Consider the following 18,590-nt stretch of genomic DNA (forward strand, 5'->3'; position numbering starts at 1 on the left):
GAGCAAATGTTTTGAGAATGATGAGGGCAATGAATGTACAAATGTGCTTTACACAATTGATGTGTGTATGGATTGTGATAAGAGCTGTATGAGCCCCTAATAAAATGATTTAAAAAAAAAGAAGACGCAAGGTGAAACATAAAGCTGCCTCGCCTTCCTCTCACAAAGAAGCAAACCGCCGCTCTGTGGGTTTCATATCCCCACTCTCACGGTGAGGCTATTAGTCCTCTGACTTTACCAAATAGACAGCCAGAAGATAAATGATAAGGTACCAGAATCAGACAACTCGTTTAAACACTGGTGTAATGGAATTGAGGAAATGGAAAGATGAATTAGCGAGCTTGAAGACAAATTTCTTGACTGCAATATATGAAAAGAACTCTCAACAAAGAGAAAAAAAGATTTTGAAGGAAGTCTAACAATTATGTGGGACATTATCAAGAAGAATAACCCTTACATTTCATTAAGATTCCAGAACAAGAAGAAACAAACAAAAATCTACTGAGAAAACAGTACAATAAATCCTGAAAGAAAACTTCTTGAACAACATAGTAAAGAAAAAAATAACTATTCAGGAAGCCGAGAGAACCCATACAGGATAGACCCCAAAGACAGTCACCACCACACATACGAGTCAGGCTTTCCAGTGACAAGGACAAAGAGAACCCCAAGGGCAGCTTGGAAGGAAGAGAACTGTCACCCACAAAGGAAAATCAATAAGAACGAGCTCAGAAATTTCAACAGAAACCATGCAGGTGTGAAGACCTTGAATGACATATGAAAACTTGAAAGAAATTCTAAAGTTGTAAAAAACAAAACAAAAGCAACTAAGAAAACCCACTGTCATAGAATGAATTCCAACTTACCATGACCCTATAGGATAGAGTAGGACCTCTCCATATGGTTTTGTAGATTGTAAATCTTTACAGGCGCAGAAAACTTCTCTGGTGGATTGAACCACTGACCTTCAGATTAGCATTTACTCCACCAACATTTACCCACCAACCACACCACCAGCACTCCTTGAAGTTGTAAATGCTTTTATTTTACTTGGATCCACAATCAACACTCACAAAGGCTGCAGTCAAGAAATGTAACGATGTATATTGTAGTGCGAAAATCTGCTGCAAAAGACCTTTTTAAAGTGTCAAAAAATAATAAAAGATTTCACTTTGAGGACAAAGATGCACCCGCCTTAAGCCATGGCACTTTTAATCACCTCATGTGCATGGAAAGCTGGATAGTGAATAGGGAGACTGCACAATTGTTGATATATGGTGTTATACATATATGTATGTATGTATACATGTTATACATATATGTTATACATATATGTATGTATACATGTTATACATACCACTGATGGCCAGAAGAACCAATAAATCTGTGTTGAAAGATGTATAGGCAGAATGCTCCTTAGAAATAAGGATGTTGAGTCTTACACTGTGTTTTTGCATAGAATCTTCCCACATAGATAGTGTGCGCATTCATATAATGCATAGCACAAACAGGAAACTGTAGTGTGAGGAGTCGTGTGATTTGCAAAACACATGTTTAATGTGTGTAACATTTGTTTTAAAATATTGTACTTTGGATCTGATATCGTAAGGGACAAGTCCCTAGAGAAGGACATCAGACTTGGTAAAGTTGAAGGTCAGGCAAAAAGACCTTTACCGAAATGGGTTCACAGTGACTACAACAATGGGCTCAAACATGGAAAGGTTTGTGGGCTGGAGCAGGACCGGCGGTGTTTTGTTCCGTTCTACATGGGGTTGCTAGTGCTGGGAACCAAGTCAGTGGCATCTAACAACAACTAGAGATAAATGGTGTGTGTGTGTGTGTGTGTGTGTGTGCATGTGTACGCAGGCGCGTGTGTGTATTAGATAAGCTTATTTTGGACATGAAAGAAAGCGAAGTAGTGTGTGCCTATTGCCTGGCACGTGGTGGAAACTAAGAAAAAGAAGAAGAAAAGGAACATTTTGTTTCTAGGATATCAGAATATTTATATTAGGCTATCTAAAGATGCGATCTTTTTAAGGCTGTGGATCTTTTATTAAACATGCTCAAGCCTTCATAGGCAAACCAATCTCTTCATCGTAAACATCAGGAACTAGTGGGCGATTGAGGGATAGGAGGCTCAAATAGTCAGGAACACCAAAGCCACAGCCTAATTCACCAACATACAGAAACCCCGATGTTTACGCACTTGGTTAATGGGGTGTTGTTTGTAGAGATAAAAAAAAGTTTTAGGGAAATCATATGCCGATGATCACCTCTGAGCAGGTGTCTGTAGAGAAAGGTGCCTTGACATACGATGAAGGTCTGAGAAAATAGGCAGCACGCCATGATCACGCTGTGCGCTTGGAGCGGAGTTTCCCACACTCAAGCTTTTCCAAGAAAACGTTTTCTTTATGCCTATCGCTTTTTTTATTGAAAGTTTTGTTAAGGTAATCTTCATAAAAGATCAGAAAGTCTGGGTACCTTCACCCAGGTTCCTCCAGTGTGAACATTTTGCAAAACGATTGCAGAATATTACACAATAGTCACGGTGAGATAATCCACCCATTTTATTCAGATTTCCTCGGTTTTGCTTTATGTGTGCAGTTAGTGCTATGCAATCCTACCCCGTGTGTGGGCTCGCTCACAGTCATGGTTCTCCCCCCCACACACACGTGGAGCCCTTGTGTTGCCCTTGAAGGATGGAGCTCTCCTGCCTAACACCTGCAACCCCCCGCCTGTTCTCCGTGACTGAATGTCGTCATTTCTAGAATGTCTTAGACATTACACGAAACATAACCTTTGGGGAAAGACTTTTCACTCCGTGTCATGCTCTGGACATTTCTCCAAATTGTTGTAAGTATCATTAGTTCATTTCATTTTATCACTGACTGGTGGCCACAAAAGAACGTTAAGAACTCCCTGCCACCCAGTCGATTCCAACTCATCGCAGGTCCACTCCATCCACAGGCTCGTGCTGAGGGTCCCACGGTCTGACTCAACTCCTGTTGGTTTAACCAATCACATGTTGAAGAATATTTGGGCTGTTCTCAGTTTGGGGGCTATGCTGAATAAAGTTTTGATGAACTATTCCACGTACAGGTTTTGTATGAACACAAATGCTCACTTCTCTGGGATAGTTGCCCAAAAGAGCAATTGCTAGACCAAAGGGTAATTACGTAAGAAACTACATAAGAAGTTTCCAAAGAAACTTTCCAACTTGTCATTTTGGGTTCACACCGGCCACGTCCGGGTGACCCATTTCTCCACATTCTTCCCAGTATTTGGTGGTGCCGCGATTGTTGTTTTCGTCATTCTGATAGGTGTGTGGTAATAGCTCATTCTGGTTGTGATTTGTGTTTTCCTGATGACTAAGGATGTTGAACATCTTTTCATGGACTTTTCTGCATAGCCTCCTTGTCGACATATCTTTTTATGTCTTTTGCCCATTTTCCAGATGGATTGTTTGTTCACTTGTTTGTTTGACTGTTAAAATTGCTTGTTTTTGAATAGCAAGCTGTTTGCTTTGGTCAGTAGGAAGCCCATTTCTAATCTTGCAAAATTATTTTAAATGATGTATACGATATACATTTCAGAGGTCTTAAGAGTGGTGGTACAGTGGTAAAATTCTCAGCTTCCATGCTGGAGAGCCCGGTTGGATTCCCAGCAAACGTACTTCCTGCACAGCCACCCTGTCTCTCCCTGGAGGCTTGCATGCTGCTATAATAGCAAACAGGTTTCAGGAGAGCTTCCAGACGAAGACAGAATAGGGAGGGAAGCCTAGGGATCTACTTTGGAAAGTCAGTCAACGAAGAACCTTACGCTCACAGTGCTCTGACCTGCACCCACCATGGGGTGGACAGGAGGGACCCATGTTTCATTTCATTGTGCGTGGGGTGGCCTCAAGTCCGGGGCTGGCTCCCTGGCAGTGACCAAACAAAAACAAAGGGTGTTTATGGCCACCCGAAGAGATCCAGTTTTATAAGGCCAGGTCCGAAGAAAATAAATATAAGAAAACAAGCTGATTCTCAGAATCCCTAGGATACCTTCTTTCCGGGGGGTCGTGTTTTACCCCCAGTGCTGTTGACTCACACAGTCATTCACTGAGTAAAGGTGTCAAACACACACGGATCCATGCGACATGTCCAACCCCTAGCATTTGCCCCTGTTCTCAGTGATGGTCTTGAGGATTGCTGGACGCCACTGAGAGGGTCATTCCACGTTAATGACTGGTTACTCTGGAGGGAGTGTGGCCACAGCACACTCAGCTTCGGGAACTGTGAGAGGCTACCTGGCTAGGGCATATGGGCAAGAGATAAACAATGGAACTGCAAATGTCTCGAAAAGAGGACGTTAGCCACCTAGCCGTGTTCCCATGTGTGGCGGCTACATAGTTCCCTGTTAACTTGAGCGAAGGGGTGGAGTCTAACCTGTAAGTCTAGCAGGTCATAGCCAGTGAGGCCTCTGTGTGGGTATGGCCGTCTCCAGAGGATTCTGGGAACTCCTATCTTTCTCCCTGGAGGTGGGACAGACACTGTCTCTGCTTCACATTCTTGAAGACAAGCCACATGGAGCCCTGTTGATGGCAGACAGAGCCCTGGACATGCTTCCACCACCACTGGATCTACAAGATTTTTCCACCAAGGCCTGTGATCTTTCTGCATTCAGCATCATGGCATGTGTTGCGTGAATCTGAAGAGGAATTTATAGACTAGTATTAGAAATATGAGCTAAATATGGGAAGCATGGGCTAAAATATGGGCTAAATATCAGTTATGGACTTGATCTGGACTGGACTGGGTAAGGTAGAAAGGGGGAACCTATTACAAGGATCTACATATAACCTCCTCTCTGGGGGACATACAACAGAAAAGTGGGTGAAGGGAGACATTGGACTGGGCTGGGATGTTTTCTTAATATACAATTGCTCTTTGATGTAAACCTCTCTCTTACACACATACGAGTGTCTCTGGATTTGTTTTTCTAGTCCCCCCCCCTCCCCACTATGTTAGTCACCATGCGGTGCCCATCACAGTAGCACTGTGCCCATCTGGTTCCCTGGAAGGAGATCACCAAGTCTTCCTTCCAGGCCCCCTTTGGGTAGACTCAAGTCGACAAACAGGGTTAGCAGCAGAGCATGCTAACCATTTGCACCACCCAGGGACTCATCAACTGGGAGCTTGGTGGGCAGGAAGCAGAATGGAGGTGGCGGCTGGGTCAGTACATTTGGCCATGCTCAGCATTCATGAGAACATTTTCATCCTCTCTCCCTGCCTTCTCCAGGCTCTTCGCAACTGAGCAAGCTTTCCTAACCTAACAAAAGACTCAAAAATTATATCTGACTCCACTTTCTATTTCGAGCTCTGATTCCATGGTGTGCACATCCTTTGAGGTCAGGTGAAAACCTTCCTCATGCTGACCTGGTCCTGCTGAACCCGGCTCTGCCATTGGCTCGGAGAGACTGAAGAGGCCTGCTTGCTCCTCCGGAGAGAGAGAAGAAAGAAAACTTTCCCCATTCATTTTATTTTCAGCTTCTTTCATGGAGAAGATAAGCTGACGCTGAAACACACTGATTTGCCACGTTATTTTTAAGTGCATTTTTAATGGCAAATAATTTGTTCCATCTGGGCAAAGACTGATCGTGGTTTCTGCAACCAGGCACAAATCAGGAGGGCTTCTTTCCTGTAGAAATTGAAAAAGAGGCCTGCTTAGATCCCCAACACACTGGAAGCTCTGGGTCTGCGGCCGTTCTCGTCCCCGAAGGAGCTGCGTCCCTATCCCTTGACCCTGCTCCCCTCTCACACCATCAAAGGGTGTCCTCACTAGATACCTGTGCGGTTTTGCCAACCAGCTGCAGAGCATTGTGGTTTCATACCAGCCCTTTGGTGTCTCCTATCAGCCCTGAACTTGGCTTGTTCCTCTGGGAGCTGCTTGCCAACCACAGGGATTCCTCGCTGAGGGAGGGGGCTGGGCAGAAACCGCCAGGGAGCATTTGAAGAGAGCAAGCGCTGGCTGGGGTTTCTCTGGTTCCATTTTGATCCATCCAGCTCTGAGCTGCCCTCCAGGAGCTCCACAGTCAACAGCAGTCACAAAAAAGAAGGGCGAGCGTTTGTCCTAACCTCTGTGCCCCAGTCTTTTTCCCAAAGAAGGCTTCGGGGCACCGGCTTTGCCCAAATGAGGTGATGGTCCATGCTGAGAAGTAGGGAATAGCTGGCCCCCAACAAGAACGCGTCCGTCTACACACATTTGTGTGCACATGGCTTATCAGTTCTCCTCCTATAGCATATGTGAGCCACATGCTAACATGGATCAATTAAGAATCAGATATACAGCATTCTTTGTGGTCCATTCATTCATATAGCAAATGTGCATAAGGTCGCTGTGGGCCGTGACCGACTGCATGGACCCTCACTGCAGTCGTTGGTTTCACACAATGTCCTCAGATTCCTACTCCTCGTCCTTGGCCCGATGGCGGATGTTCCCAAAGGAGCTCATCAGGCCTGTCTTCGAAGGGTCTTCATTGCTTTTTGCCAAACTCTTGTATTCATAGTCAACAATGGTTACATGCTGGGGGATGTATATAGTTACTTTAATGAGTGTGTTAGTCTGGGTACTTTAGAGAAACAAATCCACAGAAACCCATACGTATAAGAGTTTTATATAAAGGGTAAGTGCACATCAAGAAAATACCCCAACCCAGTGCTGCCCAGGCCCACAAGTCCAACATTAAACCATATGCCCAACACCAATCCACAAAGTCCTCTTCAATCTCACAAAACACACGCAATGATGCTGACTGCAGGAGGAAAAACAAATCAGTGAGTGTATAAGCATCTCAGGGCTGGCAGGGGTCTCCACATGGCTACTCCAGCACCCAGGGCTGCATCGGGGTAGGTCCATGTGGCTTCTCCTCAGGGATGTGTTGCATAAAGTGAGCCTTTCCAGCTGAAGCAGGAACTGGCTAAGGCAGCTGCACCCTGGTCTGACCATCAGAACGCAAGAGACCTGAGAACTCAAAAGGCGAGGCTCAGTGATCCATCTATCCCTCGGCCCTTCAATTAACCCCACATGTGTTTATCAGCCAGGTTGGCACAATAATCTTTAACTATCTCAATGAGTAAGATGAAACAATAAAGACACATGTTGAATGTCACTCATTTGTCAATGATGTAAGTGATTTCTTTGATGAGCTGGACAGTAGTTATTGAATGTTGTTATTGTTGTGGACTATTACTAAGTTAGCCCCAACTCCGGGCAACCCCAGGCACAATGGGCCCCAACTTTTGTGTTCCCTGGGGCCTTCACAGGCTGATCTTTTTTTAACGGATCATTTTATTGGGGACTCTTACAGGTGTTATAACAACCCATAAATCAATTACATCAGGCAAACTTGTACAAATGCTACCATCATCATTTTCAAAACATTTTCTTTCTACTTGAGCCCCTTGATATCAGTTCCTCTTTGTTCCCTCCCTCTCCCACACTACCACCCTCAAGAACTCTTAATAAATTATATATATAATTTTTTTTCATATCTTACACCATACAATGTATCCCTTCACCCACAGTTCTATGATTCATCCCCCTTGAGGGGGCTTATACATCCATCATTACTATCAGTTCCCCCTGCCCCCTCTGCCTCCTCCCTTCCCATACCTTTATGGAATCATTATGCCCATTACTGCTTCTGAGGGGTTTATCTATCCTGGATTCCGTGTGTTGAAAGCTCTTATGTGTACCAATGCACATACGCCAGTCTAACGGGATTTGTGAGGTCCAACTGGGGCCATGATAGTGGGGGGAGGAAGTATTAAAGAACTAGAGGAATGTTCACAGGCTGATATTTGAAAATAGATGACCAAGTCATTCCTCTTAGTCTATCTGGGTCTAGATGCTCCGCTGAAACCTGGAAGCCTATGGAGCTTCTGTGTCCACCTTATTGGACCTGTGGTAGGCGTGGTTCCAGGAAACAAAGGATAGATTTTGACAGACAAGAGGCAGAAAAAGTCATCTGCCTATTGTTGGTTGTTAATGAGTCTTCCTCTAATCCTGATAGTGTGTTCTTTATATAGTCCAGCTCCTTGAATTATTTACCCAACCTACGGATTGAACAAGTATGGTAAAAAGATACAACCCTGACCACACCTTTTCTGACTATAAACCACAGATTTTCTACTCCAACCGTTCTGTTCCAACAATTCCCTCTTCATCCCTGTGCAGGTTCCACATGAGCACAATTAAGTCATTTGGAACTCCCATCTTCTCAATTCTGTCCACAACAGCACATGACCTGCACAGTTTGAATGTCAAGTAATGATATCTCTCATTAAACCTCTTCTGAATCTGGCTTGAATGTCTGGCAGTGTCCTGTGGAGTCACTGCTATAACTGTTTTTGAATTATCTTCAGTAAAAATGTACTTGCTTATGATATTAATACTATTGTTTCATAATTTCTTCATTCTTTTGAACCAATATGTCAGCCCAGGGTTGTCTAGAGAAACAGCACACCAGCCCAGTCCAGATCAAGTCCATAAGTCCGATATTAGCCCATATGTCCGATACTAGTCTGTAAATTCCTCTTTAGACTCATGCAGCACATGCAATGATGCCAAATGCAGGAAGATCACAGGCCAGTGGGTAGAAGGTCTTGTGGATCTAGTGGCAGTGGAAGCATCTCAATGCTGGCGTAAGTCTCCACGTGTCTCAATGGCAGGAAAGGGAAGGCAGAGAGAGAGTCCCACCTCTAGGGAGGAAGAAGTTCCTAGAATCCTCCGGAGAAAATCATGCCCACACAGAGGCATAATTGCTATGACTTGATTGACAGGTTAGCCTCCACCCCTTCGGTCAAGTTGACAGGAGATTACGTAACTGGTACAACCACCTCTCTTTGGAATAGGCACAAGTATTGTTCTATCCCTTAATTCTCTCACCCTTTTTTTTCCACCATCACTTACATAATGCTTTTTTTTAAAACTTTTATTGCAATTTGAGTGAAAGTTTACAATGCAAATCTGTTTCCTATTCAACATTTCATACATATTTTGTTTCATGACATTGATTGTAACTCCCACAGTATAACCACACTCTCCCTACTTCCTCTCTGTGTTTACTGTCCATTCATCCTCCTTCCCTATCTTGCCCTGACTTTGGAGTAAATGCTTCCCTTTTAATCTCATATGATTAATTATTCTAAGGCATGCACATGTCCCCTGTGTGCTGTCTATTGTTTGGATACCAGTTGAACCACAGGGCTGAGTAGTTCAGTTCTAAGAGGGAAGAGTCACCAGTTTTTATCAGAACGGCCCATGGTTCTTCGGGATCCATCTGGCATTGTACATGGCCCTCACAGAGCCTTATTGTATAGGCATGACCAGAGCCTCCCTTTATGCCCCACTCTTCTCTGAGGTGAACCGATAGCAGGCCACATGGTGGGCTTACTGGTTTGGCCTGTGCCCACCTCACCACACAAAGTCTGAAGGCCTAGATCAGGCACCTCGGTTACGCAGGAAATTTATCCCAGGAACCAAAGATAAAGGTCAAATTACCAGTGGTAGAGTGATTATTGACTTCACAATAAATTTACGGAATATCAGTTTTTAATAGACAGTGTTTAACAACTTGTACATAAAATTTCTCAAAATCTAATAGTTGATCTCTCACAAGGTCATACAGGCCAAGTCTAGCACCCAAACAAGCACCATGGGACAGCTCACTACTTGTAATGGATTGACTCGTGTCCCCCCAAATATGTAATGAAATCCTAGCCCCTGTATCTGTGGATATCAACGCCTTTGAAAATTGGATTTTCTTTATTGTGTTTAAAGGGAATATTGATACTAGGAGGTAAGGTAAGGAGTGGGGGGAGTAAAGGGGAACCAATCACAATGATTGACATATGGCCCCCTCCCAGGGGGATGGACAACAGAAAACTGGGTGAAGGGAGACAGTGGTTGGTGTAAGACATGAAAAATATATATATAAATTATCAAGGGTTCATGAGGGAAGGAAGGTGGGGGGGCGAGGGAAAAATGAACTGATACCAAGGGCTCAAGTAGAAAGAAAATGTTTTGAAAACGATGGTGGCAACATATGTACAAACGTGCTTGACACAATGGACAAATGTATGGATTGTGATAAGAGCTGTAAGAGCCTCCAATAAAATAAATTTTTTTAAAAAAAGGTTGTATCACTGTATCTTGAGATACAAAAGAGCGGTAAGCACAAATTGAAGAAAGACGCCACATAGGGGTCACTAAAGAATGTTGAGCAAAATACTAGACCAGCGGAGACCAGGCTTTCTCTCCAGAGCGGACCGAATTTGGACTTGCAGCCTCGAAGCTGCGAGAAAAGGAGGTCTGGTGGTACAATAGGTAAGTCAGTGCTTGGCTGTTTAATGAATGGTCAGTTTGAGCTGACCAGCATCTCCACGGGACAAAAGACCGGAAGACTGGCTCTCTTAACGATTACGGCCTGGATTACAGGAAAAACGATGCTCCCTTTTCTTCCCTGTTAGGCTACCAGTTGCTGTTGGTAGAGCAGTTCAGGAGGCTCTAACTCATAGCAACCCTCTGTATGCTAGAAGGGGACATGGCCTGGTCTTGCTCCATCTTCCTAGTTTAAACTCACTGCTGCAGCCAGTGTGTCGTTGACGCTCCACGAGGGTCTGTCTTCCTCTCTGTTTGATGACCTTCTACTTCACCAAGCACGATGCCCATTCCCCGGGACTGGTCTCTCCTGAAAACATGTCCAAAACAGGTGAGATGAATTCTCGCCACCATTGCTTCTCAGGAGTATTCTGGCTGTACTTCGTCCAAGACAGATCCAGGTGGTCTTCTGCCAGTCCATGGTACTTTCAATATTGCAAATCCAAATCCAAATGAATCAGTTCGTCTCCCAGCCTCCTTATTCGTTGTTTGCACAGCGTGTCAGGTGATGGAAAGCGCCGTGGTTGAGTTAGGTGCGCCTGAGTGCTCAAAGTGATGGCGGCGTTCTTTAATACTTTAAAGAAGTCTTGGGCAGCTGATTGGCTCAACGAACCATGCCATTTGATTTCTTGACTGCTGCTTCCATGCTTGATTGTGGACCCAAGTAAAATAACATTCTTAAGAACTTTGATAGTTCTCTGTTGATCATGATGTTGTCTACTGGTCTAGCTGTGAAGATATTTGTTTTCTTTACATTGAGCTGTAATTCATCCTGAAGGCTATGTCTTTGACCTTCATCAGCAAGTGCTTCAGGTTCTTGTTGCTTTCCGCAAGCAAGGTTGTGTCATCTGCATATCACAGGCTGTTGATGAGCCTTCCTCCAATCCTGATGCCACATTCCTCTTCATATAGCCCAGCTTCTCGGATTGTTTGCTCAGCATACATTCTGAGTAAGTATGGTAAAAGGATACAACCCTGACGAATATTTTCTCTGATTTTCAGTCATTTGGCATCCCCTTGTTTTGTTTTTAACCACTGTCTCTTGGTCTATGTACAGGCTCCACATGGGGTAATGAAATGTTCTGGAATTCCCATGCTTTGCAATGTTAGCCATGATTTATAATAATCCAGATGGTCAAATGCCTTTACACGGTCAACAAAGCACAAGTAAACATCCTTCTGATATTCTTTGCTTTCAGCCAAGATCCACTTAACATCAGCAGTGATAGCCTTTGTTCCACATCCTTTTCTGAATCCACCTTGATTTCTGGCAGTTACCATTTGAGTTAGTTAATTGTGCCAGCCTGGCCGATAATCACATGTGGGGCTAATTGAAAGGCGGAGGGATAAATGGGTGGTGAGCCTCGCCTTTCTAGTTCTCGGGTCTCTTGTTTTGTGATGGTTGTACCGGGTGCAGCTGCCTTAGCAGTTCCCTGCTTCAGCTTGCAAGATTGACTTCCTACAAGACATCCCCAAGGAGAAGCTACGTGGACCTATCCCGATGCAGCCCTGGGTGCTGGAGCAGCCATGTGGAGACCCCTGCTAGTGCTGAGATGCTTGTTCGTTCACTGACTCAGTTTTCCTCCTGCAGTCGGCATCATTGCCTCTGTTTTGTGAGGTGGAGGACTTTGTGGACTGGTGTTGGGTTAATGGGTTAATGTTGGACTTGTGGGCTTGGGCAGCATTGGGTTGGGATGTTTTCGTGATGCACCTTTTCTTTACATAAAACTCTCTTAATACATGAGTCGCTGTGGATTTGTTTCTCCAAAGTACCTAGACTAATACACCATTCAATGTACTGTTTTTTAAAATTATCTTCAGCAAATTTTGCTTGCATATGGTATTAACATCACAGCAACAGACAAACCACAAACTGATCAATGAGTGGAGTTCTAAGTCCAGCTAAGAAACCGTGTTCAGTGGAGACTTAGCAAAAGAGTTTCACAAAGTTACCTAAACCAAAAGAAAATCCTTTTTGTTGTTGTTTATGAGTTTTAAGATAGAGCGTTGGCAAACTATGTATATAGTCCATTGGCCAGTTCCGGCCCACCATCTATTTTTGTAGAACCTGGCAGATGAAGAGTTTTTACAGCTAACCATCTGTAAAACCCTGTGGGCCGTTCTACTCCGTCCTATAGGACCAGCATACATTCGCTGGAATCAACTCAAAGGCACACAATAGCAAACGGAGAGAACCGATTTCTGATTTTTAAAAACTGCCCCCTGTTATCGCAGCACTAAGAAACTACGTGTTTAGCTCTACAGCAGTCCCAGGAAACAGCAATTGGAAGGCCTCCGGTGACCCTTGTCCCTCCACGAGCTCGCCAGGCTTTTTGTCTTTCTGTTTTCTTCCCTTCCACAGATCCGGTGACTTCTTAGTGCAGGAAACGTCCCATTTCCTTCTCAATGCCGCCGGCTGGCTTCACTTGGCATTGCTGTTAGCTGCTTTTATTTCTCTCTTTCTTTACTCCCATCACAGACTTGGCTCCTCCTCCCTTTCCTCCCCTTTCCCTTTCTTCCTCTCTCAGCACCCAGCTTGGCAGTCACTATTTCCCACGACTTTCCACAATCCCTACCTCTCCTCTTTCTTGATAGAGTTGGTGCTAAAATCTAGGAGGAAGCTGTGAGAATCTATGTCTCTCAGAATCTATGTCCAAATCTGCAACAGACTCAGCATTCTTTCTCTCCTTCTGATGCTCCCCGCAGCATGTCAGTGAACTTGACAATCGCATACATTGTATGGATGTTTCTGAGACTGGACCCCTAGAGAGGAAGCCCATTGATGGGGCGGGGACTAGTGAAAGAGCCTGGTACAGACAGTACAGATGGAAAAAGCCAATAAGCCCTATAGTACAAGGAGGCAACGAAATGGTACAGAGTCTTAGAGGACTAACTACTCAATGGCCTCTGGTCATCAAATATTAAGTAATCCGTGAGCCTTCTTAAAGAGAAAAATCGTGACAGACTCTCTTAAAGGAAAAAATAATTCTGACAGACCCACAATGTTGCCTTTCATTTTTATTTTGCTGTTGTAGATAGGGTCATTATGAGATGGAACCATAACAGCCCCTAACAGCAACTTAAATGTACAAACACAAACTAAGCAGAAAGCCCCCAAGCTTGTGCCTCTCCTATAATTGTAAAGCCAGAGGTACTAAAAGGCAGACAAGTAATAAAATCAATATTTCAATGCACAACACTAAGGAGATAAATGATGTCCTCAGAAGTAAGTTGGCATACTGGGCTTAAAAGTTAGCTTGTTGAAAAAAAATAAATGGATTCATAAATTATTAAATCTTGACTTTGCTCGGGGTTGGCAGGGATGGCAATTGATGGCAGCGCGGGTCCTGTCAGCAGGCCCCACAGCTCTGCGCAGTCACACAAACTTCAGAGACCGCGAAGCACGAGCCCCTTCTTGTTTCTATTCTCCCGCATCTGTCACTATTGATAAGCAAGCACCAGGGCAAGCATCAGCCACCAGCTCATATGTGTATTTGTCATTTAATTTAATATTACAGTCAGAAACATTGGCAAAGAAGAAAAAACTTAACGTTATTGTTCTATAGTTGATTTCATCTCTTGAACTCAACTTTCTGCCAAGCAATGGGAAATGGGAACTTGCTGCTTCCCCGTGGAGTGCAGCCCTGGTTGGTGAAGTGTCCGTCCCTGAATCTCCTCCTCACTCTTTTCTTAGAACGTGCCGTAGCTGCAGCGGGGCTGAGTCACGTGGGGGAGGATCCTGTTCCGTGGCCATTGGTCTCCACCATGGCGGTGTCGTCCCAGGTATGCCATCCCCACTGGTCTTTACAAGCGCGACTTGCCCTGTGTTCCTGATGGAAGGGCTGCAATCCCACTCTTGTGTCCTCTCCCTAACTCTGCATCAATTTCTTCCCCACCCTGGTGGCAGACAGGAAGTTTCTAAATGTCCCTGGGAACTTAGGGAGGTAGGGCCCCCCTGGGGAGTTATGTCCCGAAGGCCAATGCTCAGTAGCACTGTGCACAGCTTCCATCTTCCCAGTTCACACAATCCACTCTGTCTCAGGTCTCTGAGCTTATCCGAGGGTTGTATTGCACCCTCGCTCTATTGTCCCCTTTAGATTCGCGCACGCTCCTTTCTCTTAGCTCTTCCCTCTTTCTTAGTCTGGAATCTTTATCTAGGTTGTTTGAAAAAACAAAAAAACCCTAAACTCATTGCCATCGAGTTAGTACGACATCATCGTGATACCCCTGTGTGTGTCAGAGACGGTAACTGTCTATGAAAGTAGAAATCCCAATCTTTCTCCCTTGGAGCTGCGGGTGGCTTCTAACTGCAGCCTCACGTGTAACCCCGATCCCACCAGGGCTCCTTCCCTGGATAGGGGCGGGAAACGACGATGACATCATCATTTATTCTGGTGAATCTATTATTGATGGAATACGGCAGCAGGAGGGGAGGTTGGTCAATGTCTGGTTCTTTAATCTTGCTGGTTATCTTTCCAGAAGTCTTAAAGAGATTGAGTCAGCAGCTTCGGGCATACTGAAAAGCAAAATAGACAGCCTGAGGGAACAGGGAGAGGGAGAAACTGCAGGAAGCAGCTTCCACCCCTGGATGGGATGAACAGAGAAAGCGGCTGAGGTGATTAGGACCCAGAGCCCAGGGGGAAAAACTGGGAAGTGGAATTCATTGTTGCTAGAATCAAGGGGGAAATGCCGAGGCAAGGAATCGCAGCAGAGGAGAAAATAACGGGAGTCACAAGTGATCTAGGAAAGGGCAAGTGCTTTCTTCCCTCCAGCACTTCCTCTCCCACCAGCGCCCCGACCCTCAGCCAGCAGCAATGGAACTAGCAAAGAATAGCGGTGCACAGTGATACACTCCAGTCTCAGCCAGGGCAAAGTCTACAAAGGTGGATTTGAGCTGCAAGACAACAGGCTATTAGGCGTCACTGTCATTGAGTCAATTCCAACTCCAAGTCTCTAAGTCTGTCAGTCTATATGGGAGCAGACGTTCCAGCCCTGGGGTCAGCAGCCCAATCAATGCTTATTGCTCAGTGCCACCAGGGCTCCTGCAGTTGGAGTGATCAGATGGAATACGAATGCGACAATGTGACCATCAGACGGGTGCCAGCATTTCTTGTCCAGCTTCTGTGACATCTCACCCCCTGGGGAATGCAGCCTGGCCCTTCTATGCCTCCAGGTGGGCACGGCAGACCCCGTGACTACAGTAGGCCAGGCTTGTTGGGCAGTGGGCCCCCAGGCTCACAAACACAGAGAGCATAGTTTGGGACCAGGGACTCGGGTAATCATGAGAGTGACATTTCTGGAGATGTTAGAAGGGAGATGCAGAGAAGGGCCTCTGTGGACCAGGGCAGGTGCCATAGGCTACTGCAAGACACAGGAGGCGCCTGCCCCTGCGGCCTCCTGCTGCAGGCACGCTCTGATGGGCAATTTGACCTGGCTCCCTGGGACGAGCACCCAACTGGCCTCTGTGGATTTACTGACCAGGAGAAACCAAGCAGCTTCAGTAGGCTCTTCCCTTCCTCCCCGTCCACCTTCTACTAAGTAAGAACCATTGATTACACTGAGGGCGATGAGAAGACTTCCGGGTTAGTATGACTGAAACCTCTCTGGCTCAAAAGATCTGTTTGTATTTTTCTTTCTAAATCAGAAGCTAAATAAAGCTGCTATTTCTTGTATATCTCTTGAGATGACTCATAAGAATCCTGACCCATCTTTCCTGTTTCTGTAGACAGCTGGAAGGTTGATTGCCCTGTACTGCGGGAGAATACATTTCTCTTACTCCATACCTGAGTTATCCAGTACTGTGATAACACAAATACACAGTGGTTGGCTTTAACAAACATATTTATTCACTCAGAGTTTAGGAGCTAATGCTTGAATCTAAAGCGCTGGCTCTAAGGGAGGGGCTTTCTCTCTGTGTGTGTCAGCTCTGGAAGAAGTTCTTTGTCTCCGTTCAACATCTGTGGGCCTGATGCTTTCTGGAGGTCTCCAAGTGCCTTGTCATCCGTCTGCCTCCGGATCCAGGAGGCTCTCAGCCCGGGGACCTACAGTCCAAAGGGCGTGTGCTGCTCCTCGTAGCTTTCTTGGTGATTCCTCTGATCTCTACTCACCTGCTTAATCTCTTTTATATCTATAAAGAGATTGACTCAAAATACAACATAATCTTATAGATTTCATCCTGTGTTAAGCTGGGTAAACTAGAGAAATAAATCCATGTGAAGGAAGCCAGCCCCCACAATTAATCATGGGGTTCGATAGGCACAATTGTACAGTTAAGATATATATATATATATAAGATATATAAAGATACCAAGGGCTCAAGTTGAAAGCAAATGTTTTGAGAATGTTGATGGCAACAAATGTACAAATGTGTTTGATACAATGGATGGATGTATGGATTGTGATAAGAGTTGTACGAGCCCCCGATAAAATAACTTTTTTAAAAGATATATAAAGATTATAGTAAAGTCATAGAGAAATGTGAGAGATTCGAGAGAGAGAGTAAAATAAAAAAGTCAGACACATTTCATGGTAGCATGCTCACCTCAGCTCCTCTTGGTGGTACACGCGGAGGTGGGAGAGAAGAGGGCAGGCGAGAACTCTCGTGAAGTTTTATTTCTAACCAAAGCTTATATATCTTAGGGGGCACGCAAGCCCTCTGATTACAGATAACAACCTACATCATAGGGTTGTAACACAGGCAATACAAACAATAGAAGGAGGATGTCTTAGGGGGTGTACGTGCAATAGTAAAGGAAGAGAATAGGGGTACATATGTGGCAAGATAGGTGGACCCTAGACTCAGTATAGTAGCCTAACTTTAGTCATCCTTGAGTGGTCCCCGGCTTGCCTTCGGGCACTCCTTCAAGGTAGCACTGTCGGAAGGGAGTGGGCCCTGCTTAGGGTGAGTCAGACTATACAGTCTGGTTGCTCTAGATGGCTGATACCCTTAAGGAGAATAACCTCTGACCTACTTTCATTGACCTCCTAGTGTACAGTCATTGACCATGTGTAGCAAGCAGTGCCTTAGATGTGACATATATTTGGGGGAGACAACTTGGGAGAAATCTTTCTGTATCCCACAAATCAAGACACTCATATGTGTATAAGAAAGAGCTTTCATCAAAGAGTAATTGTATATTGAGAAAATATCCCAGCCCAGTCCAGATCAAGTCCATAAGTCCATATTAGCCCATATGTCCAATACTAGTCCATAAATTCCTCTTTAGACTTGTGCAGCACATACAATGATGCCAAATGCAGGAAGATCACAGGCCAGTGGGCGAAAAGTCTAGTGGATCCAGTGGTAATGGAAGCATCTCAGCGCTAGCAAGAGTCTCCACATGGCTCCTCAACAGGAAAGTGAAGCAGAGAGATTGTGTGGCCCACATCCAAGGAGAAAGAGAGGAAGTTCCCAGAATCCTCGTGAAAAGGCCACACCCACTGGGAGATATCAATCAGGCTGTGACCTGATTGGCAGGCTAAACTCCACCCCTTCACTTTATTCATCAAGTTGATATGAAATTATGTAACTACCACACTGTCCATTAACATAATGCAAGTAATCCTCCTCCTTTAATATTATAGAGGTTAGAATTTTCAATCAATAGGATAATCACATCGGATCACAAAAATGGAAGATAATTACATAATACTAAAAATCATACTGTAGTCAATTTGACACGTCTTCTAGGAGTAGGGAATTTAATTCGATTCATAGTACTCTATGAGTGTTAACCAAGCTCCAGTTCTTTTGTTAGGAAGACAAGAATATATACAAATTGGAGTTGCATTAGCTTCTAATCTTACCTGGCACCCCAGCCCCCCACCGCCCGCCCCAGGTGAACTTTATCTTTCATTCCAGGACAAGGAGCACCATTAAGGATTTTCCATGGACAGAATGCACCCTGGGGCCATGGGGAAGAAGCACAGATTTGACAACGCTTCACTTCCTTACAAAGTCTGTTTCCTCTGGCTCTGCCTCCCTCAGGGGATGATGCATGTACCTGTTGGCTCCTGGCTACCCTGGTACCCTATCCCACCCCCACTTTGAATTTAGGCATTTTGTTTAAAGACAGACCTTCCCCTTACTTTCTACTCCCACCCAAATGTAGCCAGTTTCACATCTCAATCTATGATGCTTCTGTTCTGTTTTCTTTTTTTTTTTTTTT

This window comes from Echinops telfairi, unplaced genomic scaffold, assembly GCF_000313985.2.
Source record: "Echinops telfairi isolate 266 unplaced genomic scaffold, ASM31398v2 ScPeMD7_7400;HRSCAF=8409, whole genome shotgun sequence".
NCBI classification, from domain to species: domain Eukaryota; kingdom Metazoa; phylum Chordata; class Mammalia; order Afrosoricida; family Tenrecidae; genus Echinops; species Echinops telfairi.